This window comes from Erinaceus europaeus, chromosome 10, assembly GCF_950295315.1.
Source record: "Erinaceus europaeus chromosome 10, mEriEur2.1, whole genome shotgun sequence".
In the NCBI taxonomy this organism is placed as follows: Eukaryota; Metazoa; Chordata; class Mammalia; order Eulipotyphla; family Erinaceidae; genus Erinaceus; species Erinaceus europaeus.
In genome coordinates, this window is record NC_080171.1 from 102,007,840 (window position 1) to 102,034,262 (window position 26,423).

General features: G+C 46.3%; 2 long non-coding RNA genes across 3 annotated transcripts in view; both read right to left on the minus strand.

The window, feature by feature from the left end:
* LOC132540925 (uncharacterized) overlaps positions 1–26,423 on the minus strand; it is a 578,575-nt gene that overhangs the window by 449,390 nt on the left and 102,762 nt on the right. The gene's annotated exons all lie outside the window — the stretch shown is intronic.
* Positions 1–26,423, minus strand: part of LOC132540926 (uncharacterized) — a 50,731-nt gene that overhangs the window by 963 nt on the left and 23,345 nt on the right. Inside the window, exons 1-2 of one of the 2 annotated variants that reach the window (XR_009552122.1) lie at positions 2,666–2,983; positions 653–730 (exon numbers count right to left, since the gene is read on the minus strand). This is a non-coding gene — a long non-coding RNA (uncharacterized LOC132540926). Of the gene's footprint in view, positions 1–652; positions 731–2,665; positions 2,984–26,423 lie in introns of those variants that run through there. The other variant, XR_009552123.1, reaches the window with a different exon arrangement.

The window sequence follows — 26,423 nt, forward strand, 5'->3', positions numbered from 1 at the left end:
GTGTGCCTGTCCCTGTGCTCAGCCCAGGTTTGAACCCAGCACCACATGGGAGGTACCAGGGTGAGGGGAGATCTCAGAGAACCAGAGCAGCTTTGCCAGGCTGAATAGCAGAGGTGTGAGGGCAGAAAGAGAGATGGAGGGGTCAGGCGGTGGCGCAGTGGGTTAAGCACATGTGGCACTAAGCGCAAGGACCTGCGTAAGGATCCTGGCTGGAGCCCCTGACTCCCCATCTGCAGGGGAGTCGCTTCACAGGCGGGGAAGCAGGTCTGCAGGTGTCTGTCTTTCTCTCCCCCTCTCTGTCTTCCCCTCCTCTCTCCATTTCTCTCTGTCTTATCCAACAACGAACGACATCAATAACAATAATAACCACAACAAGAGCAACAAAAGGGGAGAAAATGGCCTCCAGAGGCAGTGGATTCATGATGCAGGCACTGAGCCCCAGCAATAACCCTGGAGGCAAAAAAGAAAGAAAGAAAGAAAGAAAGAAAGAAAGAAAGAAAGAAAGAAAGAAAGAAAGAAAGAAAGAAAGAAAGAGGGGGGAGCCACTGAGGAAGGGTCTCCTGGGAGCCGGGGTTTGTCCCAAGAAATGTTGGTAGCAGGTCCAACTAACTCCACACCCAGGGTGCAGATGAAGCCAAAAAGTCACGGTCACCTCCAGTGATGTTGGGTGCTGGACTCCAGGTTTGCCTTGGAGGTCACTCCACACACAGGAAGTTGCTGGGGACAAAAGCTGGAAGGAAAGGAGAGGCAGGCTGGGTTGGCAGAGGGACCAGGTGAGAAGGACTTTCAAATGCCAGGTAGAGAGGACAATGAAGGTTCTGGGCTCGGGGAAAGGACACACTGGGATGAAGCCTTTGCAAGATGGATTGGAGGGGCCAGCCTGGCAGAGCCTTTGGCAGAGCCTGGTTCATTCTGCACGGGTTTCCTCCCTGCTGCCCCACGCCCTTCACTCCCACCTGGAGCTGGACAGAAGCCACTCTGGGCAGCCAAGCCCATGCTGCACACCCAGACACACACCTGCCACCTCGGGCCTGCAGCAGACCATGTGACCCTGACCCTGCCTCTGTGGACTCACTGTTGGGAACTGTGGGGCAGTGGAGACAGCACCTGGGGTCTACAGACTGAAGCGCTCTACTGTTAACCAGAGGCTGGGGTTCATGGGCACCTGGCAGCAGCTGTGCCCATATGCAGGTGGGCACTCCAATGCTTGCTGAGATGAACCACTGCTGTGTTAAATATACCTGGCATATCCAAAAGGCCCAATAAGCAGCCCAGGAGGTAGTGCTTGGGTAGAGCTTTAGACTCTCAGGCCTGCTGTCCTGAGTTCAATCCCTGGCATAGAATGTGCCAAAATGATGCTCTGGTTTTCGCTCTATCTGATTAGTGAATTTCTTTCTTTCTGTCTGTCTCTCCCCTCCCTCCCTCCCTCCCTCCCTCCCTCCCTCCCTCCCTCCCTTCCTTCCTTCCTTCCTTCTTGCCTTCCTCCCTTAAGACTCAATAAAGCCCATCTGAGAGAGACAAAGCCCCCCTGAGCCTTAACTCAGCCTGACTTGGACTCAGCTTACCCATCTGGGTGGGGTTGGGTGTCTCCTCTTTTCGTATTCCCTCTTTCTTCCACATAGAGATGGTGACTGGGGGCCTTTGGGCTCAAATCTCCTGCCCAGAAGCTGCACCCAGTCACTGAGAAGCTGTGTGACTCCCACAGTGTACCCCCCACCCTCTAGCACAGGCTAGAATTACTGATGAGGCCCATGACACAGGCCTTATCCCCTGTGTCGCTCCAGACTCGAGCCTCAGGCCTGTGAAATGGGCATTCTGGGCACAGAGGTGGGGGATAGAAGCAGCTGGTCAGGCCACTGCAAGAGGGACAAAGAACGCTGCTTTCCAGCCCCCACTTCCCCCCAGGGAGCAACATGCCCCTCAGTGGAGAACACAGCCCAGGAGGAGCTGGGAGGGGCGCAGCCCCAGTGAGCCGACTGCCAGAAGGCCATACATAATTCATTGCCAAATGGGGCCGCAGGCAGGCAGGCAGGCAGGCAGGCAGGCAGGCGGGGTGGTGTGTGCTGGGGGCTCTCTGGGAGCCTCTCACTTTGCTGACTGCTCCTCACACATCACCTCCTTGCATCCTTGAGGATTTGCAGGGTGCGATCCTGCCCCCCTTTTTTTTCTAGGGAGACCCTGTGGTTCAGGGAGTGGGGGCTTCAGGTTGTCCATGCATGACTTCACATCAGCACACCCAGAGGTCCCCAGACACAGATCTCTCTGTGTAGGGAAGAGATCCCAACACACACACACACACACACACACACACACCTCCACCAACAACAACCAGACAGAGCAAGCTGTGTCTAAGCCAGGCTTAGGGGAAGGTTTGGGGCTCTGTTGTTCCACAGTCCCAGGGCTTCAGCACCTCCCATCCCTCCCTGCTTTCTGCCCCTTGAGGGAACACTTCCTGCTGCGGTTGCCTAGACTTCTGATCCTGCATTTTAGGGGCTCAGTTTATCCAACTATGAAATGGGCCCAGCAGATGCTGTGACCATGAGGCCACAGAGACATGGTGCTGACTCAGAAGGGGTAGCTGCCAAAGAGAAAGTTTCCCATGAAAGTTTACAGACTCTGGAATAACAAAGCTTAGCAAGGGAGGAGAGGACAGGTGGCCAGGTACCTGGGTGGGCTGTGTGTGTGTGTGTGGGGGGTGCATGGGTGTGGCCATGAAAAGACAGGAAGGCTCCTGGAATCTGGGCAGACGTGCTCTGTGTCTTGACTACGATGAAATACATTCAAGTCTGAGTTATTTATTTTTCTTCTTCTTCTTCTTTAGATTGAGGGGCCAGGGAGATAATACACACAGATGTTTACGTAACAGGTCCTCATGCCTGAGGCTCCAAGGTCCCAGTTTCAGTTCCTGACACCACCATAAGCCAGAACTGAGCAGTGCACTGAATGAATAAATAAATATTAAAAAATAAACAGACTGGGCCTAGAGAGAGAGCTCAGCCAGTCAAGAGCAGTGCAAAACATGCTTGTCTGAGACTCCAGAGGTTATAGGTTCAATGCCTGGCACCATTGTGTGCCAGAGCTGAGCAGTGCTATTATGGCCTCTCTCCTTCTCTCTCTCGTAATACATAAATGAATACATCTTTAAAAAATAAAAACCTGGAAAATATGAATAAGGTTGGTGGATTGTGCCAGTGTCCATACCCAATGGTGATATTGTATGCAACTCAGCCATTTAAAAACTGGGTAAGTCTCCCTGGATTGTCTCTGTATTCTTTTTTTAAAAAAAATAATTTTTACTTACTTATTATTGGGTAGAGACAAAAAGAAATTGAGAGTGGAGGGGAAGATAAAGTGGGAAAGAGATAGAGAGACACCTGCAGCTTCACTACTTGTGAAGCTTTCCCCTTGCATATGAGGACCAGGGGCTTGAACCTGTGTCATTGAACACTGTAATGTGTGTGCTTAACCAATTGCACCACTGCCTGGCCACTGGTTTTTGTCTTTTTTTTATACAGTGTCCAGAATGAACCCAAGATCTCCCTCTTGTATGCCTTGTACTACAAAGCCCCTTCCCTGTGTTCTTTCTTTTTTTAAATATTTATTTATTTATTTATTCCCTTTTGTTTCCCTTGTTGTTTTATTGTTGTAGTTATTATTGATGTCGTCATTGTTGGATAGGACAGAGAGAAATGGAGAGAGGAGGGGAAGACAGAGAGGGGGAGAGAAAGAAAGACACCTGCAGACCTGCTTCACAGCCTGTGAAGCGACTCCCCTGCAGGTGGGGAGCTGGGAGCTCGAACTGGGATCTTTACGCCAGTCCTTGTGCTTTGTGCCACCTGTGCTTAACCTGGTGCGCTACTGCCTGACTCCCTGCCTGTGTTATTTCTTATACCCCCATGTCATTAACAATGTAGATTTTAGTTTATTTTTATTATTGCCACCAGGGTTATCACTGGGGCTCCATACCTGCACAAGGAATCTATCATTTCCAATGGATCCCCCACACACACACTTTTTGATGGAGACAGAGAGAACTTGAGAGATAAAGGGAAAATAGAGAGGGAGAGAGACATTTGCAGCACTGCCTCACTACTCCTGAAACTTCCTTCTGACCAAGGGCTTGAACTTGGGTCCTTGTGCACCATAATGTGTGCTCAACCAAGTGCGCCACCACCAGCCGCACCATGTAGATTCTCACAAGTTTGCCAGAACAAGTGAAGCGAAGTGTTGATTGTTGGTGCCACATCCCCCCACTCCCCTCAGCCTTTCAGACCTTAAGGATCAGACATTAGTTGGTATTCTCCAGGCAGCTGGAATTCTCAGCTGTGATTGCTCCTTCCTGCCTCACTTTGAGAGTCCCTGATCTTTATTCCAGAATGTTCTGGTCCTCTCCAACCTTCCCCTAGACAGGAATTCAATACATGCCTGGGAATCTACATAGGCTCAGAAGAACAAGGAGAGTCTTTGTCATCTGTCTGCTGTTTGCCTCCAGCTAGGAAAATCAGCACCCCCACCTCCAGAGGCGCTCATCAGAGTGAGGAGAACCCAGCACCTCCCCCTCTGCCCCCCAGGAGCTAGGGACATGGGAAAGAACACTGCCTGTCTACACCCCATCCTGAGCCTTCTGGTTTACCACATGACTCCAGACAGTCCCTGGCCCCTCTTTGATTTTCTTAGGTTTCTCATTGGAAGCACTAAAGAATTGAACTTGTTTGTTCTCTTGTATTTTTTTTAACTTTTGTTAATAATTTATTTATTTATTTTCCCTTTTGTTGCCCTTTTTTAAAAAAAATTGTTGTTGTAGTTATTGTTGTTGTTATTGATGTCGTCGTTGTTGGGTAGGACAGAGAGAAATGGAGAGAGGAGGGGAAGACAGAGGGGGAGAGAAAGATAGACACCTGCAGACCTGCTTCACTGCCTGTGAAGCGACTCTCCTGCAGGTGGTGAGCCGGGGGCTCGAACCGGGGGCTCAAGCCGGGATCCTTATGCTGGTCCTTGTGCTTTGCCCACCTGCACTTAACCCGCTGCGTTACTGCCTGACTCCTGTCTTGTTTTGTTTTTAGATCTGTGGCTTCAGACCTGTGTAATTCCACTACTCTCTAGGGACCCTCTCTCTTTTTCTTCTCTTAATTTCAGATAGAGACAGAGAGAAGGGAGACCACAGCACAGCTCCACAGCACAGCTCCACAGCACAGCTCCACCACTCAGGAAGCTTCTCCAGGTGTATACAGGGTGTTCCCAGGTGGTGCCAGAGGCTTGAACCTGGGTGTTCAAGCATGGCAAAGTGTGTGCTCTACCAAGTGAGCAACCACCAAATTCAAACTAGATTAGTCCTAAGAGTCTTCCAGGAAAAGGTGGGTCTGGCCCCTGTTAGTCAAAGAAAAGTTTCCTCCATGCTCCGTGTGGGTAAGCAGGAAAAACTGGGGCCACAGCTGTGGACTATGTAACCTTGGGCTCTCTCTGCCTTTCAGCATCAGTGCAGAAAATGTTGCACAAGTTCCAGTGAGTAAGTCACTCACCAAACCTGGGTAGGGTCTGGAGAGAAGCGGTGGGGAAAGGGCTGGGCGATGACTCACCTGGTAGGTAGGGTGTGCTGCCAGGTGTGCTGCTGGGGTTGGAACACCAGCACCACATGGCGGTGTCACAACTCTGGGGGGAGCTCTGGTGCCCTAGTCTCTCCCCCCCACACACATACACACTCTATTTCTCAGAAATAAAAAGGAATAATGACTTTGGCAGGCAAGCAATGAAATCAAGTGTATGTGAGGTCCCTGCACCAGGAAGAAAAAAAAAAAAAAAACCATGACCCTCAACAGAGTTAGATGGGAAAGTCCCAGCAGTGCAGTGGGGGCCCCTGGGATGAGGTGGGGCTGGAGTGGCAGATGGGGACTGAGGACACTGGAGGAGGCTGCCTGAAAGTCAGGGAATAGGCAAGACCAGTCTTGAGCAATCAAGAATTCCAGTGGAAGCCACAGGGACTTTGCTGGAGGCTGGAGGCCAGGGGCTGGGGGCTAGGGGCTGGAGGCTGATGGCTAGGGGCTGGAAGCTGGAGGCTGGGGGTTGGGGGCTGGGGGCTGGGGGCTGGGGGCTGGAGGCTGATGGCTAGGGGCTGGAAGCTGGAGGCTGGGGGTTGGGGGCTGGGGGCTGGGGGCTGGGGGCTGGAGGCTGATGGCTAGGGGCTGGAAGCTGGAGGCTGGGGGTTGGGGGCTGGGGGCTGGAAGTCAGCCTAACCAAGCACAAAGGCTCCTGGCAGGAGAGAGGTAAATGTTCAGGTGGTAGGGAGAGGTGTTTGTTGCTGAGGCTGAGGCAGCAGAGACCTCAGAAATCCATCTTTGAACTAGGACAACGGGGAGCCTTGCAGGTCTTTGAACAGCCTGTGGGTTTTTTCAGAAGAGAAGGCTGAGAGGGAGCCTTTTCGGAGAGATGCCCACTGCAGGGAGGCCTTGCACATGTTAGGCAGACACCCTACTGCTAAGCCATCTCCCCAGCCCCCAGCTTGGTATTTTATTTATTTTTTAAAGATTTCTTTATTAACATGAGAGACAGGGAGAGAGAGACATACACAGAGAGGGAAAACCAGAGCATCCTCTGGCACATATGAGGCTTGGGGATCTAACTCGACCTCAGACTTCTAAGTCCAGTGTTTTAGCTACTGTGCCATCTCCCAGGCTGCCCCATTGGCATTTTAAATAAGGAAAAATATATAAATAAATAAACAACTCTAGAGAAATTCAGGAAGAAATAGTTGGATTAAATAAAGGACTTCTAAACAAATATCCAGACAACCAGCAGGAGCACGAAAAGGTGTTCAACTGAGGTTGGGGAAATGACTCAACTGGTAGAGCTTCAGTCTTGCACGCTTGAAGTTCCCAGTTCAATCTCTGGCACCACATATACCCAAATTATGCTTTAACTTTCTCTCTCTCTCTCTCTCTCTCTCTCTCCCCCCTCCCTCCTTTCCTCCTTTTTCTTTCTTTTTTTAATTTTTATTTATTTATTTATTTATGAGAGGGATAGGAGAGAGAGACAGAGAGAGAGAGAAAGAATCAGATATCACTCTGGTACATGTGCTGCCGGGGATAGAACTCAAGACCTCATGCTTGAGATACCAACGTTTTATCCACTGTGCCACCTCCCGGACTACCCTTCCTCCTTTTTCATATGCAACAAATCTTCTAAAAAGGGAAAAGGTGTTCAAATTCATGACCCTTCAGGAGAGAGAAGACCACAGTGACTCTAGAAGAGTCAAAGTGAAGAAGACTAAACACTGTCTCGAGCTGGGGAGCATATGAAGGCAGGAGTGGGATCGAGAGAGCACTGTGAGAAAGAGTATCCAGTCTACTCAAGCTGAAGGTCCACTGCCCATGGGCCCAGTGCTTCCATTCCAGGCTCACTCACACAGGAAAGGCAAACTTGTGCTCACTGGATGAGCCCTGGGAAGTCCACAGCGGCAGTATTTGTAAGAGCCCCAAGGATTTGTGCTCTAGAATGGAGCATCTGAAGATGGACAGTTTAGAAGCATACATGACAAGATGGAAGAAGGTCACAAGCTTGGCGTGCAAAAGGCATCATTTATATTACCTAAGATAAAAATAGTAAAACTAAGGGGCCGAGCAGTAGCGCGGCAGGGTAAGCACACATGGCGCAAAGCTCAAGGACTGGCATGAGGATCCTGGTTTGAGCCCCTGGCTTCCCACCTGCAGGGGGGTCGCTTTACAGGCGGTGAAACAGGTTTGCAGATGTCTGTGTTTCTCTCTGTGCTATCCAACAGCAATGACAGCACTAACAACAGTAATAATAACAACAACGATAAACAACAAAGGCAACAAAAGGGAAAAAATGGCCTCCAGGAGCACTGATTCATAGTGCAGGCACTGAGCCCCAGCAATAACCCCGGAGGCAAAAATAATAATAAAATAAAATAAATAGCAAAACTAATTGACAGTGTTAGGAATGAGGATAGAAACTACCCTCATGTGGGAGGGGGGTTAGTGACTGGGGATTTGGAAGAGAGAGACATCAATGAACTGAACAGTCAGAGAACTGGCTAGAAACTACTTTCTGGATTTTAGGGATCTGGACTCAATTGTTGCCAGATACAAAGTCTGCTCTGAAAAGCCAGTGCAGACAAGGGGGTGTTCCTGAGCCCCCATTCCTTGTCAATACAGACCATCAGCTGTCAAGGAGCAGCCTGGGTTCTGTGGTCCAAACTGGGCTGATGAGCCCAGTACAGCTTCTGCTCAGGACAGCGCCTTGTCCTGCACCCATGACCCTGTTGACCAGAGACCTGGCTTGATGGGGAAGAGAGAGGCATAAAGGGTGACAAAGGACTGTCAGTCTAGACCAGATAGCAAGACCCTCACTGGGAGAAAAGACCCTTGCAGGAGTGGAGAGTGGTGGGCAGACCCCTGGCACCAGCTTCCAGGGAATGGGGTGGCAGCTGCAGTGGCCACAAGCCACAGAAAGCTCACATCCAGGCCTGATTTTGAGCACAAGGACCTGAGTTTGCACCTTCACCCTCTCTACTCCATTGTTTTGCAACAGGTACACGATCAAGGCCACTCACTGCTTCTGAGACGTGGACAAGTGAAACCCAAAGCAGATGCCAGAGAAGGGTCTCGCTGGCACAAAATAGTTCATAGAAAAAGCCATCAGGGGGAGTCAGGCAGTAGCGCAGCGGGTTAAGTACTCATGGCGCTAAGCGCAAGGACCAGTGTAAAGGTCCTTGTTCGAGCCCCTGGGTCTCCACCTGCAAGGGAGTCATTTCAGACCTGTGAAGCAGGTCATTCAGACCTGTGAAGCAGGTCTGCAGGTGTCTGTCTTTCTCTCCCCCTCTCTGTCTTCCTCTCCTCTCTCCATTTCTCTCTGTCGTATCCAACAACGATGACATCAGTAACTACAACAATAAAACAACAAGGGTAACACAAGGGAATAAATAAATAAATAAGATTTTTAAAAAATTATAAAAAGAAAAAGCCCTCATGTGGATGCTCTACCCTGAGTTGAATGCTGTATGAAGAGCCTACTGAGACTTCCCCACAGAAGGGGACAGAGTTCCAGGAAATGAAATGCATAGGGCAAGTCTAGTTTTCATGTAGGAAGCACCTCTTGAACCACAAGATACCGCCTGGCCTCCGCCAGTGACACAGATGATGGCAAGGGTTCACTAAGGTGCGCAGTAAAAGGAACTCTGCTGTCACACTGCTGGTGGGGATACACACCGAGCAGCCTCTGCGGACGACAGTACGCAGAGTTCTTAAAAGTGGAAATACCAGTGGTCCAGCAATACCACTCCTCAGCTTAGATCTAGAGGTCATGAACACACTGATTCAAAGGACATATGCATCCCTGTGTTCACAGCTGCATTATTCACAAAAGCCAAGGAATGGAAGCAGCCTAAGGGTTGTTAATGGCAGATGAAGAGATTATGGGGTAGATAATCTATGGAATATTACTCTGCAATTGAAAGTACTATTATCATATCCTTCAGGACAAATTGGAGAGAACTGGAGGTAGATTATGGCTAGTGAACTAAGGTGAAAGATGGTTGGAATCTGTGGAATATAGAGGACTACAGTAAATGAGCTTGAAAATTAAAAAAAGACAACATAGTAGCAAACTGTCTCATAGACTTTGTAAAAGCTATGGTGCTTATTGGGGGAGGGGCACAAAATGCTGGTAGTGGGTACAGCATGAAACTGTCTGAAACATAAAACTTAGTAAGCCACTATTCAACTGCTAATAAAAGTAATATAGAAGAAGAGGAAGAGGAGAAGGAGGAGGGGAGAGAGGAGGAAGAGGAAGAAGATGAGGAAGAAGAGGAAGACGGCCAGAGGGAGCACTGTGGGCCAGGTATTGTGTTCAGAGCTGTAGTGCACTTCATTCAGTCCTCCCACTCACGGGCCAAGAATTCAGACAGGACTATTATTTTAGGCAAATAATAATAATCAGTCTTTTAGTTGGAGTGTGTAGTGCTTTCACATATAAGTTTTCTTTATATTTATTTATTTCTACCAGGGTTATCACGGGGGCTCGGTGACAGCACTATGTATCTGCTGCTCCTGGTGGCCACATCATCCTCCCCCACTTTTCCCTGTTTTTTCTTTATTATTATTTGACAGGATAGAGAGAACTTGAGAGAGGAAAGGGAGATGGAGAGGGAGAGAGAAAGATAGCCACCTGCAGACCTATGAAGTCCCCCCCCCCCCCCCCCCCCCCCGTGCAGGTGGGGAGTGGGGGTGGGGCTTGAACCAGAGTCCTTGCATATGGTAATGTGCACACTTAACTGGATGTGCCACTGCCCGGCCCCCTGCATATACATTTTTTATTCATATATTTTTAAAAGACTTCATTAATTTTATGAGTGATCAGAGCACCTTCAGCACATGTGGTGCCAGGAATCAAACCCAAAGCTTCATGTATGGGAGCCCTGTGCTTTACCCTCTGAGAGACCTCGCCTGGCCCATTACTTTTATATTTAATGCATTTCGGGTGGTGGGTGAGTTTGTGTCTATCTGCTCATTTGCTAGTCATTTGTCTTCTCTCCTCTTTACTGCCTTCTGTTGGGTTAGTCAAGGACAGACAGACCTTGCTCAAATGGCCATGGGTTACTTACTTATAAACCCACTGCAGGTTGAAAATACTGGAAGTAGGGAGTCAGGAGGGCGGTAGCGCAGCATATTAAGTGCAGGTAGTGCAAAGTGCAAAGACCGGCATAGGGATCCTGGTTCAAGCCCCTGGCTCCTCACCTGCAGGGGGTTCAATTCACAGGCGGTGAAGCAGGTCTGCAGGTGTCTATCTTTCTCTCCCCCTCTCTGTCTTCCCCATCTCTCTCCATTTCTCTCTGTCCTATCCAACAATGATGACATCAAGAAAAACAACAATAAAACAACAAGGGCAACAAAAGAAAATAAATTTAAAAAATTAAAAAAATACTGGGAGTAGAAATATTTTCTGAAGCTGCAGCCCACTGCCAGCAGAATTAGAGGGTTTCTGCTGAATGTTGATCCCCCTGCCCCACCCCACCCCCACCATCATAGCCAGAAAATAGTAAGTCAAATCATTCTGAGTCAGGGACCCTCCACATTCTGAAGCCCTGGAGGTTGTGTTTTACAGTGAGCAGAACACCAAACCTGAGTGTATAAGGTCCCAAGTTCAATCCCCGGCATTGTACATGATAGAGTGATGCACTAGTGTTCTCTCTCTCTTAATTTCTTTACTGAGGGATTAATGGTTTACAGTAGATGGTAAAATACAATAGTTTGTACATGTGTAACATTTCTCAGTTTTCCATATAACAATTCAACCTCCACTAGGTCCTCCTCTGCCATCATGTTCCAGGACCTAAACCCTTCCCGCCACCCCAGAGTCTTTTACTTTGGTGCAATACCTCTCTCTCTCTAGTAAATACAAAAACCTAAAAGCTAAATCATTCCATCCTATATTCTCTGCTGCTTTTTAGCAGTATTGCCTCATATTTCTGGTTGCTACACCAGGAACTACAGTATAGGCTCCTAGGTTATTAGTCTGCCTACTAACAATGGTGCAGTTACCCCTGAAGATGCAGTCAATTATGGGGTCCTGACACAAACAAAGATTCACATGTAACTTAGAGTTAGTAGGTCTCACATCCAAGGAGACAACCAGCTATAGCCGACTGCTGGTTGAGTCTGTGAATGTAGAACTTTTAGGTTGGAAAAGAAAAAAAAATTGCATGTAAGTGGACCTTGAAAGCTGTCAAACCACTGTTGTCTAAAGTCAACTATATGTTATCCCATGTGTTATGTGGGAGTTTTTCAAAATATAATTCTGTTTCCTCTTCTTCCATCTTTTGTGCTACAGTAGTTACATATTTCATTGCATTTATATGTGTTACAAATTCCAAAATGTTCTGTTACTTTTGCCTTAAGGGATTAATTTTTTTAATATTTATTTATTTATTCTCTTTTGTTGCCCTTGTTGTTTTATTGTAGTTACTCTTGTTGTCATCATTGTTGGATAGAACAGAGAGAAATGGAGAGAGGAGGGAAAGATAGAGAGAGGGAGAGAAAGGTAGACACCTGCAGACCTGCTTCACCGCTTGTGAAGCGACTCCCCTGAAGGTGGGGAGCCAGGGCTCGAATTGGGATCCTTATCACCAGTCTTTGCGCTTTGCGCCACATGTGCTTAACCCACTGTACTACCACCCAACTCTCGGATTAATTTTTTTAAAGAAGTTAAAAAAAAGAAAGTAGCTTTTTAAATCTACTTACATATCATCTTCAATGTTCTTTGTTTTATTTTCCTCTAATCTAAAATGGTAGTGTCATTTCCATTAAGCCTCAATACTTTCCTCTAGCTTTTCTTGTAATCTGGACTCACCGTCAATAAATGCTCTGCTTCTATTTAATCAAGTATGTTTTGTTTTTTCCCTTTTTGAAAGACATTTTCTCCAGTAGCATTCTCAGCTGACAGACTTTTAAATTTCATGATTTTTAAGGCATTCCATTGTCTTTTGACTTGCATTGTTTTTATGAAAAATCTGCTGTCTTTTGCATCATTAATTTTTTAGTAATGATTTGACACAGTTTTATAATTTATTTATGAGAGAGAAAGAGAGAGGAGCAGAGCATCACTGTAGCAATTTAATACTAGAGATTAAACTCAAGACCTCGTGCTCTTAGATCCAAGGTTTTAGCCACTGTGCCACTTCCCAAGTTGCAGTAAACAATTAAAAAAAAAAAAAAAGATGTGGGATAGAGTTTCATACCCATAAATAATGCGTGCAATTCAAGATGCCCTCCACAGAGCTTCTATCCCTCCACCCTCATAACAATCATGATTCTTACAGAATCTGAAAGACAGTTTGGTTACAATTTTGTTTTGTTTTGCCAGTTCATTGATCCAGTAGTGTATATTCCACACATACGTGAAACCATCTGATTGTTGTCCTTTACTTATTTCCCTTGGCATAGTCTCCTCTATTTCCATTTTGCCCCAAACAACACAATCTCATTCTTTTTTTTTTTCTCTTTGCCTCCAGGGTTATCACTAGGTCTCAGTGCCTGCACTAGGAATCCAATGTTCCTGGAGGCTTTTTCCCCCATTTTGTTGCCCTTGTTGTTATTGTTGCCATTGATGTTGTTGAATAGGACAGAGAGAAATTGAGAGAGATGGGAAAGACAGAGAGGGGGAGAGAAAGACTTCTGCAGACCTGCTTCACCACTTGTGAAGCGACCCCCCTGCAGGTGGGGAGCCGGGATCCTTCTTTGTGCTTTGCTCCATGTGCTCCATGTGCGCTTAACCCTCTGTGCTACCCCTGGACCCCCAATATTTTTTTATTGCAGAGTGATGTTTCATTATATATATATAGCCTGTAACTACATCCTCCAGTCACCTGTGAATAGGCTGTGTCATTGTTTTTGTATACATTGTCTTTTTCTTTTTCTAGTTGTTGTCCAGATCCTCTCTTGATCATTGCTTTAAAAAAAATATTTTGGTAATTTTATTTATTTATTTTCCCTTTTGTTGAGCTTGTTGTCTTTTTTATTGTCACTGTAGTTATTATTGTTGTTGTTACTGATGTCATTGTTGTTAGATAAGACAGAGAGAAATGGAGAGAGGAGGGGAAGACAGAGAGGGGGAGAGAAAGACAGACACCTACAGACCTGCTTCACCGCCTGTGAAGTGACTCCCATGCAGGTGGGGAGCCAGGGGCTCAAACTGAGATCATTGTGCACACGTGTGCTTAACCCGCTGCGCTACCGCCCGACTCTTGATTATTGCTTTTTAGCAGTCTGACCACAGCATGCTTAAAAATAAATTTCTTTGTATTTATTCTGGTTAAAATTTACTGAACCAAATTATTTTTCTAACAAAACTTATAATACTGTAGCTAAGGAAGCCGGGTGGTAGCGCGGGTTAAGGGCACATGGCACAAAGAGCAATGACCCGTATAAGGATCCCAGTTCGAGCCCCTGGCTCCCCACCTATGGAGTCGCTTCAGAGGCAGTGAAGCAGGTTTGCAAGTGTCTATCTTTCTCTGTCCCTCTCTGTCTCCCCTCTTTTCTCGATTTCTCTCTGTCCAACAACAACAGCAATAACAACAATGATAATAATAACAACAACAAAAGGAAAAAAAAATAGGGCAACCGGTGGTAGCGCAGCAGGTTAAGCACAGGTTAAGCACAAGGACCAGTGTAAGGATCCCAGTTCGAGTCCCTGGCTCCCCACCTGCATGGGAGTCACTGCACAGGCGGTGAAGCAGGTCTGCAGGTGTCTCTCTTTCTTGCCTCCTCTCTGTCTTCCCCTCCTCTCTCCATTTCTCTCTGTCCTATCCAACAATGATGACATCAATGACAACAATAAAACAACAAGGGCAACAAAAGGGAATAAATAAATATTTTTTAAAAAGGAAAAAAATATCCTCCAGGAGCAGTGGATTGTAGTGCAGGCACCAAGCCCCAGTGATAACCCTGGAGACAAAAAAAACCACAAAACACTGTAGGCTAATATCTCATCAAAATATTTTCTGCCACATTCTCTCTCTCTCTCTTTTGTCTCCCAGACTCCAATTACACATATATTAAAATTCCTTGGAGAGGACCCATATTATGGAGGCTCTGCTTATTTTTCAATCATTTTTCCCTTTGTACTTCAGTGTGGATTAATTTCTATTGATCTGTCTTTAAATTCACTGTTCCTTTTACTAGATTCAGTCTCATCTAGTGAATGTTTATATAGCTGTTAAGCTCATTCCAGGAGTTCACATTCTGTATTTACAGTTCAAAATGTGATCTGATTCTTTATTTTTAAGTTTCCATATCTCTTCTTTCTATGGGTTGAGCTATGCTCCCCTCACCAATAAAACATGTTGAGGTACTCACCCCTAGCACCTTGGATTATACATTTATTTGGAAATTTCATTATAAAAGCAATTAATTAAGATGAGATGATACTGCAGTAATATGGTCCTTAATTCAACATAACTGGTAAATTCACAGGTATAGGTGTGTGTATGTGTGTGTGTGTGTGTTCTGGGGTTGGGGTAGTGCAGCTGATTAAGTGCACATGGCGCGAAGTGCAAGGACTGGTGGAAAGATCCCAGTTTAAGCCCCTGGCTCCCCACCTGCGGGGGGGGGGGGTCACTTAACAGGCAATGAAGCAGGTCTGCAGGTGTCTTTCTCTCCCCTCTCTGTCTTCCCCTCCTCTCTCCGTTTCTCTCTGTCCTTTCCAACAATAAGAACAGCAACAACAAGCATAACAAGGGCAACAAAAATGGGGAAAATTACCTCTAAGAGCAGTGGATTCATAGTGCGGGCACCAAGCCCCAGTGATCACCCTGGAGGTGAGAGAAAGAGAGAGAGAGAGAGAGAGAGAGAAGAAGAAGAGAGAGAGAAAGGGAGAGAGAGAGTAGAATGTGAAGATGGAGGTAGAGACTGGAGTGATGTGAGCTGGGTGGTGTCACACCTGATTGAGCATACATGTTTCAGTGCACAAAAACCCAAGTTCAACCTCCCTGTCTCTACCAGCAGGGGGAGCTTTGCAATTTGTGACGTAGGTCTTCAGCTGTCTCTCTCCCTATCACTCTTTTCTCTATTTCTGGCTGTCTCTATCCAATAAACAAATAAATATAATATAGAAAAATAATTTAAAAAAAAAAAAAGATTTGGGGTAGGGGTAGATAGCATAATGGTTATGTTAAGAGACTCTCATGCCTGAGGCTCTGAAGTCCCAGGTTCAATCCCCTGCACCACCATAAGCCAGAGCTGAGCAGAGCTCTGGTGTTTCTCTCTGTGTCTCTCTCTCTCCTCTCTTTCTGCATCTCTCAAAAATAAAATAAATAAAATATAAAAAAGAAACTAACAGAAAGCATTTTTTAAAAAATAGAGAGATTAGAGGGATGTGCACATAAGCCAAGGAATGCCAGCCATCACCAGAGCTAGGAGAGAGGCAGGAACAGTTTTTCTCAGAGTCTTCAAAAGGAATTAACCCTGACAACATCAGAATTTCATACTTTTAACCTCTTGACCTATAAGGGAGTAAATTTCTATTGTCATAAACCGAGTAGTTTTGTTTTCACGGTTATTGCTGGGGCTCAGTAGTGGCAGCACTGCTCCTGGCGGCCATTTTCCCCATTTTATTAGATAGGCCAGAGAGAAATTGAGAGGGATGGAAGTGGTAGACAGGTAGAGAGAAAGATAGACACCTATAGAGTTGCTTCACTGACTGTGAAGTGCCCCCCCCCTTCAGGTGGGAGGTGGGGGCTTGAACCCAGGTCCTTGCACTTAGAACCCTGTGAGCTTAACCAGATGAGCCACCACCTGTCTCCCTACCAAGTAGCTTGTGCTTTCTTCAGATATACTCTTGAAATTCCCTTTGTCTCAGGTGGGGGCAGATAGCATAATAGTCATGCAAAGAGACTTTCATGCCTGAGGCTCCAAAGCCCCCCGCACCACCATAAGCCAGAGCTGAGAAGTGCTCTGGTAAAAAAAAAAAAAAAAAAAGTCCCCTTGTCTCTGTTCACTGTGATTTTTCAGAGGCTTAACTTATTCATTTTGTTTTGCTTCATCTGTTTGTGTTTGACCAGAGTACCACTCAGCTCTGGTGATTAGTGGTGCCAGAGATCAAACCTGCAGCCTTTTGCATTCAAGTCCTGTGTGCTGTCACTGCACATCTCCTCAGATTGCTTTTAGACTTTCCTGAGGGCAGATATCTTTTGATTCCTACTTCTTTTTTTAAAAATATTTTATGGGAGTCGGGCGGTAGTGCAGCGGTTAAGCGCAGGTGGCGCAAAGCACAAGGACCGGCGTAAGGGTCTCCGTTCAAGCCCCAGGCTCCCCACCTGCAGGGGAGTTGCTTCACAAGCGGTGAAGCAGGTCTGCAGGTGTCTATCTTTCTCTCTCCCTGTCTTCCCCTCCTCTCTCCATTTCTCTCTGTCCTATCCAACAATGAAGGCATCAATAACAACAACAACAATGACTACAACAATAAAACAACAAGGGCAAAAACAAAGGGAAAATAAATAAATAAATAAATATTAAAAAAAAATTTTTATTTATGTTATTTTAATGAGAGAGAAAGAGAGAGATCCAGACAGAAAGACCAGAGCACTATTCAGTTCTAGCTTATGATGGTACTGGGGATAGAACCTGGCACCTTAGAGCCTCAGGCATGAAAGTCTTTTTGCATAACCATTATGCTCTAACCCCAGCCCTGATCCCTACTTGGAGGGTTATGGTAGCCCAGAATCTCAATGCAAAGGTTATCTTTCGAGAATGATCTACAACAACAAAACAGGAAATGACAGGTTGTGGAGAAAAAGGGAGCCCTGTGACAGTGCTGGTGGGAATGCAAACTGGAAGGGACATAGCGCCTTTCTTCTTGCCGTATTAGTCACAATAGCCAAACAATGGAAACAGCCTAAATAGCCCATCAGCAGATGACTGGATAAAGACGTTAGGGGACATATACTCTATGTAAGAAGGAATTTCCAAAAATTAAGCCCCTCAATATGCTTATAGTGTGTGCTTATAATATGATTATGGTGCGTTTGTAAGAAGGCCCCAACATAGACCAGAAAAACTGAAAATAGAAGGGTGAAGAATGTGCAGAAAGATTGAGCATGTGCCAGAGTTTGAGATGGTGCAGATGGCAGGGCCAGGTGGTGGGCACACCTGATTGAGCACACATATCACAGTGTGCAAGGACCCAGGTTCAAGCCCCTGTCCCTACCTGCAGGGGGAAAGCTTCATAAGTGGTGAAGTAGTGTTTCAATTTCCTGTCTCTCTCCCTCTCTGTCTCCTCCCTCCTCTCAATGTCTGGTTGTCTTTATCAAATAAATAAAGATTAAAGAGAAAGAGAGATGCTGCAGGTGGCTGTGCTGAAGGACATGTAACTGAAAACAAAATGGAGATAAAGATCAGACTGGACTTGCTATAGATGAGTACAGCAGAAGGCCAAGAAAACTAAAATGCTTTTTATGGAAAATACAATGTGCCTAATTATATCTATAGTAACATCTTTTTAAAATTTCTTTATTGAGGGGTTAATGTTTTACACTGAACAGTAAATACATCTTTTTTAATCTTTATTTATTGGATAAAGACTGCCAGAAATTGAGAGGAAGGGGAGAGAGAGAGACAGAGAGACACCTGCAGCCCTGCTTCACCACTTGTGAAGTGCTCCCCCTACAAGTGGGGACTGGGGGCTAGAACCTGGGTCCTTGTGTACTGTAACATGTGCACCCAACCAGGTGCGCCACCACCCAGCCCCGTTAATTGTATCTATAGTAACCAAGGTTAACTACCATATTTTGTTTTTGTCTTTCTTGCTTGCTTGCTTGCAATAGCTGCCTGCCATGTCAGATTCTATAGCCTAGGTTAGCTTCTACCTTTCTAAACAGTATAAAACTAGAACTCAACCTTTTTCAGGGCCAGGGGTTTTCAGAGTAATCTGAACTCTTAGTCCATACAAATAAACTCCTTTCTCCTTTACCCACCTAAGCTCCAGTCTTTGGATTTCCAGCATAATTCCCTAACACATAGACTACTAATCTGCAATCAGAAAAGATGACATTGTGGTCCGGGAGGTTGTGCAGTGGATAAAGCACTGGATCCTCAACTATGAGGTCCTGAGCAGCACATGTACCAGAGTGATGTCTGGTTCTTTCTCTCCTCCTATCCTTCTCACGAATAAATAAATAAATTATTTTTTTGTATTTTCTTTTAAAAAATATTTATTTATTTATTCCCTATTATTGTCCTTGTTGTTTTATTGTTGTAGTTATTATTGTTGTTGTTATTGATGTCGTCATTGTTGGATAGGACAGAGAGAAATGGAGAGAGGAGGGGAAGACAGAGAAGGGGAGAGAAAGATAAGACACCTGTAGACCTGCTTCACTGCCTGTGAAGAGACACCCCTGCGGGTGGGGAGCCAGGAGTTCAAACCGGGATCCTTTCTTACTCTGGTCCTTGCATTTCACGCCACGTGCGCTTAACCTGCTGTGCAACCGCCCGACTCCCCATAAATAAATTCTTAAAAAAAAAAAAAAGATGACATTGTCTCCTTTGATAAAAAGGGGTTGGAGGGAGTCGGGCAGTAGTGCAGTGGGTTAGGCGCATGTGGCGCAAAGTGAAAGGACCAGCATAAGGATCCCTGTTCGCATCCCTGGCTCCCCACCTGCAGGGGAGTGGCTTCACAAATGGTGAAGCAGGTCTGCAGGTGTCTGTCTTTCTCACCCCCCTCTGTCTTTCCCTCCTCTCTCCATTTCTCTCTGTCCTATCCAACAACGACAACATCAATAACAACAACAATAATAACTACAACAATAAAACAACAAGGGCAACAAAAGGGAATAAATAATATTTTTTAATAAAAATAATATTTTAATAAAAAGTTAAAAATATTTTGAAAAAAAGCATTGGAATTTGAGGTGATTCTGTCTAGAGAATTAAGTCAACAAGTAAAATGAAGCTATGGTGCTGCGGTGTCTCTCCCTCCTTTGTCTCTCTCTGTAGCTTTATCTAAATGAAGCTCTGGTGCTGCGGTGTCTCTCCCTCCTTTGTCTCTCTCTTTCTGTAGCTTTATCTAAATGAAGCTCCGGTGCTGCGGTGTCTCTCCCTCCTTTGTCTCTCTCTTTCTGTAGCTTTATCTAAATGAAGCTCCGGTGCTGCGGTGTCTCTCCCTCCTTTGTCTCTCTCTTTCTGTAGCTTTATCTAAATGAAGCTCCGGTGCTGCGGTGTCTCTCCCTCCTTTGTCTCTCTCTTTCTGTAGCTTTATCTAAATGAAGCTCCGGTGCTGCGGTGTCTCTCCCTCCTTTGTCTCTCTCTTTCTGTAGCTTTATCTAAATGAAGCTCCGGTGCTGCGGTGTCTCTCCCTCCTTTGTCTCTCTCTCTTTCTGTAGCTTTATCTAAATGAAGCTCTGGTGCTGCGGTGTCTCTCCCTCCTTTGTCTCTCTCTTTCTGTAGCTTTATCTAAATGAAGCTCTGGTGCTGTGGTGTCTCTCCCTCCTTTGTCTCTGTCTTTCTGTAGCTTTATCTAAATGAAGCTCCGGTGCTGTGGTGTCTCTCCCTCCTTTGTCTCTCTCTTTCTGTAGCTTTATCTAAATGAAGCTCCGGTGCTGTGGTGTCTCTCCCTCCTTTGTCTCTCTCTTTCTGTAGCTTTATCTAAATGAAGCTCTGGTGCTGTGGTGTCTCTCCCTCCTTTGTCTCTCTCTTTCTGTAGCTTTATCTAAATGAAGCTCCGGTGCTGTGGTGTCTCTCCCTCCTTTGTCTCTCTCTTTCTGTAGCTTTATCTAAATGAAGCTCCGGTGCTGTGGTGTCTCTCCCTCCTTTGTCTCTCTCTTTCTGTAGCTTTATCTAAATGAAGCTCTGGTGCTGCGGTGTCTCTCCCTCCTTTGTCTCTCTCTTTCTGTAGCTTTATCTAAATGAAGCTCCGGTGCTGTGGTGTCTCTCCCTCCTTTGTCTCTCTCTTTCTGTAGCTTTATCTAAATGAAGCTCCGGTGCTGCGGTGTCTCTCCCTCCTTTGTCTCTCTCTTTCTGTAGCTTTATCTAAATGAAGCTCTGGTGCTGTGGTGTCTCTCCCTCCTTTGTCTCTCTCTTTCTGTAGCTTTATCTAAATGAAGCTCTGGTGCTGCGGTGTCTCTCCCTCCTTTGTCTCTCTCTTTCTGTAGCTTTATCTAAATGAAAAGATCTGCCTTGAAATAGTGAAGTGGTAAATGCTGGAGACTCCAGCTCCATTATTTATGAACAAGCAGCTTTGGAAAAATGTGTTTTATAGGTTTTGTCCAGATTTTAGTATTATTACCAGCAGAAAGTGGATATAGGCTGTTCTACTACCAGTAAACCTGACCTTTGTAAATCACTGCCCTGTGCTGCCTAAGACTTATTATTAATGCATGTATTTATTTTAAATGATAATCCAGGGTTTTTTTTTTTTTGCCTCCAGGGTTATTGCTGGGGCTCGGTGCCTGCACCATGAATCCACTGCTCCTGGAGGCCTTCCCCCCCTTTTTGTTGCCCTTGTTGTTGTAGCCTTGCTGTGGTTATGATTGTTGTTGTTGATGTTGTTTGTTATTGGATAGGACAGAGAGAACTGGAGAGAGGAGGGGAAGACAGAGAGAGGGAGAGAAAGACAGACACCTGCAGACCTGCTTCATCACCTGTTCTTCTTCTAGCGTTTGCCCTTCTTCCGTAGCCAGTCAACAGCGTCAGGTTGAGCCTGATGTAAAGTTTCGAGACCTCCTTTGAATCTGGAGAGGTGGCAGTCGTTGACTATGTGGGTCATAGTCTGTCTGTAGCCGCAGGGGCAGTTCAGGTCGTCTCTGGCTTCCCAGCGGTGGAACATAGCAGCGCACCGGCCATGGCCTGTTCGATAGCGATTGAGGAGGGCCCAATCATAACGTGCTAGGTCAAAGCTGGGTTGACGCTTGCAGGGGTCTGTGATGAGGTGTTTGTTCTTTACCTCAGCTGACTGCCAACTCTATTTCCAAGAGTCTGGAACAGAGAAGTTCAGTGTAGGCGTAGGGGACCAGATTGGATGACAAGACGTCAAGCGTTGGACAGGGTGGGCGAAGATATCCGCGTATATTGGCAGGTCCGGTCACCTGTGAAGCATGCCTCTGCAGTTGGGGAGCCGGGGGCTTGAACTGGGGTCTTTATGCTGGTCCTTGTGCTTTTCACCATGTGTGCTTAACCTGCTGTGCTACCGCCCGACCCCCAATTCAGGTTTTTTTAAGGAGTCATGAGGTTCATGATCAATAATATTCTTTCTTTAAAATTTTAAAACTATATTTGCTAATGGGGGGGGGAGGAGACAGTGAGGACTAGAGCATCACTGGCACATGGGATGCCAAGGGTTAAACATGGGACATTATGTTTTATATATAACATTTAACATATATATTAATTAACTTATTATTGGGTAAAGTCAGAGATAAATTGAAAGGGGCAGGAGAGATAGAGAGGGAAAGAGACAGAGAGACACATGCAGCCCTGCTTCACCACTCATGAAGCTTTCCCCCTGCAGGTGGGGACCAGGGGTTTGAACCCATGCCTTTGTGCACTATAGTGTGTGCGCTTAACCGGGTGCACCACCACCTGGCCCCCAACAATCCAGTTTTATTTATTTAATGATAGAGAAAGAGAGATCGAGGGCAGGGATAGATAGTATAAAGGTTATGCAAAGAGACTCATGCCTGAGGTTCTGAAGTCCCAGGTTCAATCCCCTGTACCACCATAAGCCAGTGCTGAGCAGTGCTCTGGTAAAGAGAGACAGACAGACAGACAGACAGACATATAGACCAGATCACTGCTCAACTCTGGCTTATGATGCTTCTGGGGATTGATTTAGGACTTCAGAACCTTAGGCATGAAAGTCCTTTGCAGAACCATTATGCTGTCTCCCCAGCCCAAGACATATAATTTAGTGCTCATGGCAGTTCTCGTTATATACCTGACATTCAAAATGATATGGTTCAGTGGAATGTGACATGCTTTGCTTGGGGGGTTTGCAGCCAGCAAACCCTGATATTGAGTTCTGACCCTGATACCACAAAGCCCTTCAGGTCATGGACATGCCTTTTTTAACAGGAACAGCAGTCCCTACCCATAAGACCAGGGACAGAAGTGAAATGTTCATGAATGGGAGCTGTACAAGCAATGAATTACATGCCTCCCTCCCTGCCAACAACATGACAGCCAGCCAGACCCAAGGGCAATCTTGAAGAGCTCCTTGTGCTCTCTGCACAGACCTGAAGACTCAAGCTGAGGTCCACAAGTTTGTTTCTTTTTGTCGAGTCTGAGGTCCCTGTGCTGATGCAGGCTAGGACCCTCACCTTTTGGGGGCTAAAATGTGCCTTCTTCCCTGCAGCAGGAACTCAGTTCCCAGCTAGGATTCCTGCCAGCTCATACAGGGTCGCCTCAGGTCCTACTCAAATGGACAAAACCCACCAGGCTTAAACAGCAACCAAACAGGAGAAGATTGATACCCCTGGTATTTATAGAGGGTTCCCCCACTGAAGGACAGAGACCACTGACACAGCAACCAAGCAAACAGAGGGGTCTGCTGTTCTTTAACAGAGCTCTGGGGGTCAAAGTTGCAGGCTGGGCCTGTCTCGTGGCTTTGGGCAAGTGCCTGCCCTGTCTGACACTCCTCCCTGCATAGAAAGAAGCAGAAAATGGGAACCCTGACACTTAGCCTTGATCACACCTCCAACAAGGCAAGCAATTGCTCTCTGCCTCAGTTTTCTTATCTGTAACACAGAGTGCCCACTCCCTTCTACACCAGGTTGTCACAGGGCCCTTAAAAATAGCAAAGTATGAGAAAAGATTTGGAACACCACACTCCCAGATCTCAGACTATATTATAGGGCCATTGTAATCAAAACTGCCTGGTATTGGGACAAAAATAGACACACTGACAAGTAGATTAGAACTGACAGCCCAGAAATAAGTTATCTATATACACAATATACAGCTATTAAAAAATGATGAAGTCATCTTCTTCACCTCATCTTGGATGGAGCTTGAAGGAATCATGTTAAGTGAGATCAGCCAGAAAGAGAAAGATGAATATGGGATGATCTCCACTCATGGACGAACGTTGAGAAGTAAGAACAGAAGGGGAAACACAAAGCAGAACTTGGACTGTGTTTGGTGTGTTGAACCAAAGAAAAGGACTGGGGTGGGGGGAGGATTTTCAGGTCCTGGTACATGATGGGGAAAGGACTTAGACTGGAGGTGAGAGTCTTTTGCAGAAAACTGAGAATTTTTATACATATGCCAACAACTGTATTCAGTATACACCATTCATCTCTCCCTATCCCACAAAAATTAATAAATAAGTAAATGAAGTATGAGAGGCAAGTAGTGACACTCTGGTAGAACACACACGTCACCTGAGAGAGGGCTACGGTTCAAGCTCCCGGTCACCAATTTCAGAGGGGAAACTTAATGAGTTGTGGAGTAGTGCTACAGGTCTCTCTCTCTCTCTCTCTCATCCACATCTATCTCTCACTGTCTATCAAAAAGAAAAAGAAATGGCTGTCAGCCAGGAAGCATGAGGCCCTAGCAAGAATCCCAGTGGCGGGACTGGGCAGTACTGCAAACCACTTAGTGTGCATGCGAGGATCCAGGTTCAAATCCCTGATCCCTACCCACAGAAGAAAAGCTTCAGGAGTGGTGAAGCAGTATGGCAGGTGTCTCTCTCCGTCTCTCTCTCTCTCCCCACCTTTCTCAATTTCTCTCTGTCTCTATCAAATAAAAGAAAACAGGAAAAAAAAAAAGTCCACAAAGAGGAGTGAATTCATTTTGCAGGTACCCAGCCAAAATAACAAATAAATAAACAATAAACCCTGGTGTCAAAATATAAACAAATGTTTTTTAAAAAACTATAAGGGTAGTGGGGTTCAATGGCAAAGTGACAGCCTTGCATGTGTGAGGTTCGGGGTTCAGTCCCAGGCACTGCATAAAACCAAGTGACTATAACCGAGTACCGTGAAAGCTAAAATAAAGAGTCATGTATTGCACCCCAAGATCGACAAGCTTGCATCGTGCTGGGCAAGCTCAACAGCCTGGCATTATAAGGGCAAGTAGGGGAAATGGAGCCAGCCCCCCTTGGGGGGAGAAATGAGGGCTTTCAAAGAGAGACAAATAACTTGCAATTTAAATGCATAAGAGACCAGGCTGTGCCACCCTGTAGGCAGATAGATGCAAATGATATGCAAATGGCCCCGAGTCAGCCTGGCTTTGCCAGTGTCCTCTGCCAAGCAGCCGGTTATGGGGTTCAGCCAGGTCTGATCTGTGCCAGAAGCTCACATCTGGGGACCAGAGGCCTTGGGGTGAATGCTCAGTAACACCTCCAGAAAGCTTTCCAAGACTCAGCAGGATGTAGCCCCACCCCCCTTCACCTGGCTGGGAGCCAGCCTTTAGACTCACCACAAGAGGGGGTGCCTTCCCTCCCTCCAAGGGGCTCACCTCCCTCACTGCTGCTCCCTAGAGATGGCACAGAGCCTGGCACTGAGTAGGTGCACAGTGGCTGCCGATAGAGTACACGCAGAAAGGCAGACTGGGTGAGTTCATTTCTCAGTCCTCCTTGGGCCAAAAGAAGGTGTTTGGAACCCTCTCAGAGGGCTTTCAGAGGGGCAGTCATCCAACAGTGGGTGACTCAGCCTTAGTACCTTGCTGACCGTGAAGTTTAAGGAGTTGAGGTGTGTCCATGGACTTAACCTCACTCGTGAGATAGGAAAAGCTGCATCTGCTTGCTGGAATGCTATCCTCAATCACCACTCCCATCCCAACATCCTGGGGTGGGCCAGGACCAGAGGCAGAACAAAGTTTATCTTGGCTGATGAATGAATGAATGAATGAATGAATGAGTGAATGAATGAATGAATGAATGAATGAATCAGTGAATCAATGAATCAATGAATACATGCAGAAGTAAACAACACTTTCCAGAAATTGTCCATAAGCCTTTGCCTCGGCTCTCTGTGCACAACCCTGAGATGCAGCTGCTGCTCTTTGTCTCCTTGTTGAAGCAACTGCTGATGTATCCTTGGGTCTGTCAACTTGAGGGACATAGCAGACACTCAGTGACACACAGTATCCCCTTGTCCCACCTCTTACTTGAGCAGCAATATTAGGTTGCCACCCCAATTCACACTGAGTGTGCTGCCTCCAGTCCTGTTTTTTCTGCCGCAGGACACTTGCCAAGTCTCCCCACACACCACCCCTGCCCCCAGCCCCAAGAGACTGTCAGCAGTGAGGTAAGGAGCCAGGGGGAGAGGTGCTCCCATTTCGAACTTTAGGAAGACATTTCCGGGAGGTGCTCTGGCTGCTTCTAGAGTTTCTGGTGGAATTTGTAGCATAATGGTTCTGCAAAAGACTTTCATGCCTGAGGCTCCAAAGTCCCAGGTTCAGTCCCCAGCACTACTATCAGCTCTGGGGGAAAAAGGTGCCCTTTTTAAGGATAAGGTGTTGGATACACATGTACAAAGCCCTGAATTCAATCCGCAGCATTGCATATGTCAGAGTAATGTTCTGGTTCTCTCCCTCTCCCCTCTCTCACATTAATAAATAATATGATCTGGGGGCCTGGCAGTAGTGCTCCAGGGTGAAATGCACATAGTATGAAGCACAGGGACAGGCACAAGGATCCTGGTTTAAGCCTACAGAAGTTGGGGTGGGGGGAAGGGAGGAGTCACCTCACAGGTGGTGAAGCAGGTCTGCAGGAGTCTTTCTCTCCCGCATCTGTCTTCCCCTCCTCTCTCAATTTCCCTGTCTTATCCAATAACAACTGCAGCAGCAACAACAACAATAAAAAAAAAAAAAAAAGATGGCCACATTGTGCAGGCATCCAGCCCCAGCGGTAACCCTGGAGGCAAAAATAAAATAAAACATAATACAATCTGAAAGAGAGAGAGAAAGGGAGGAAGGGAGGAAGGA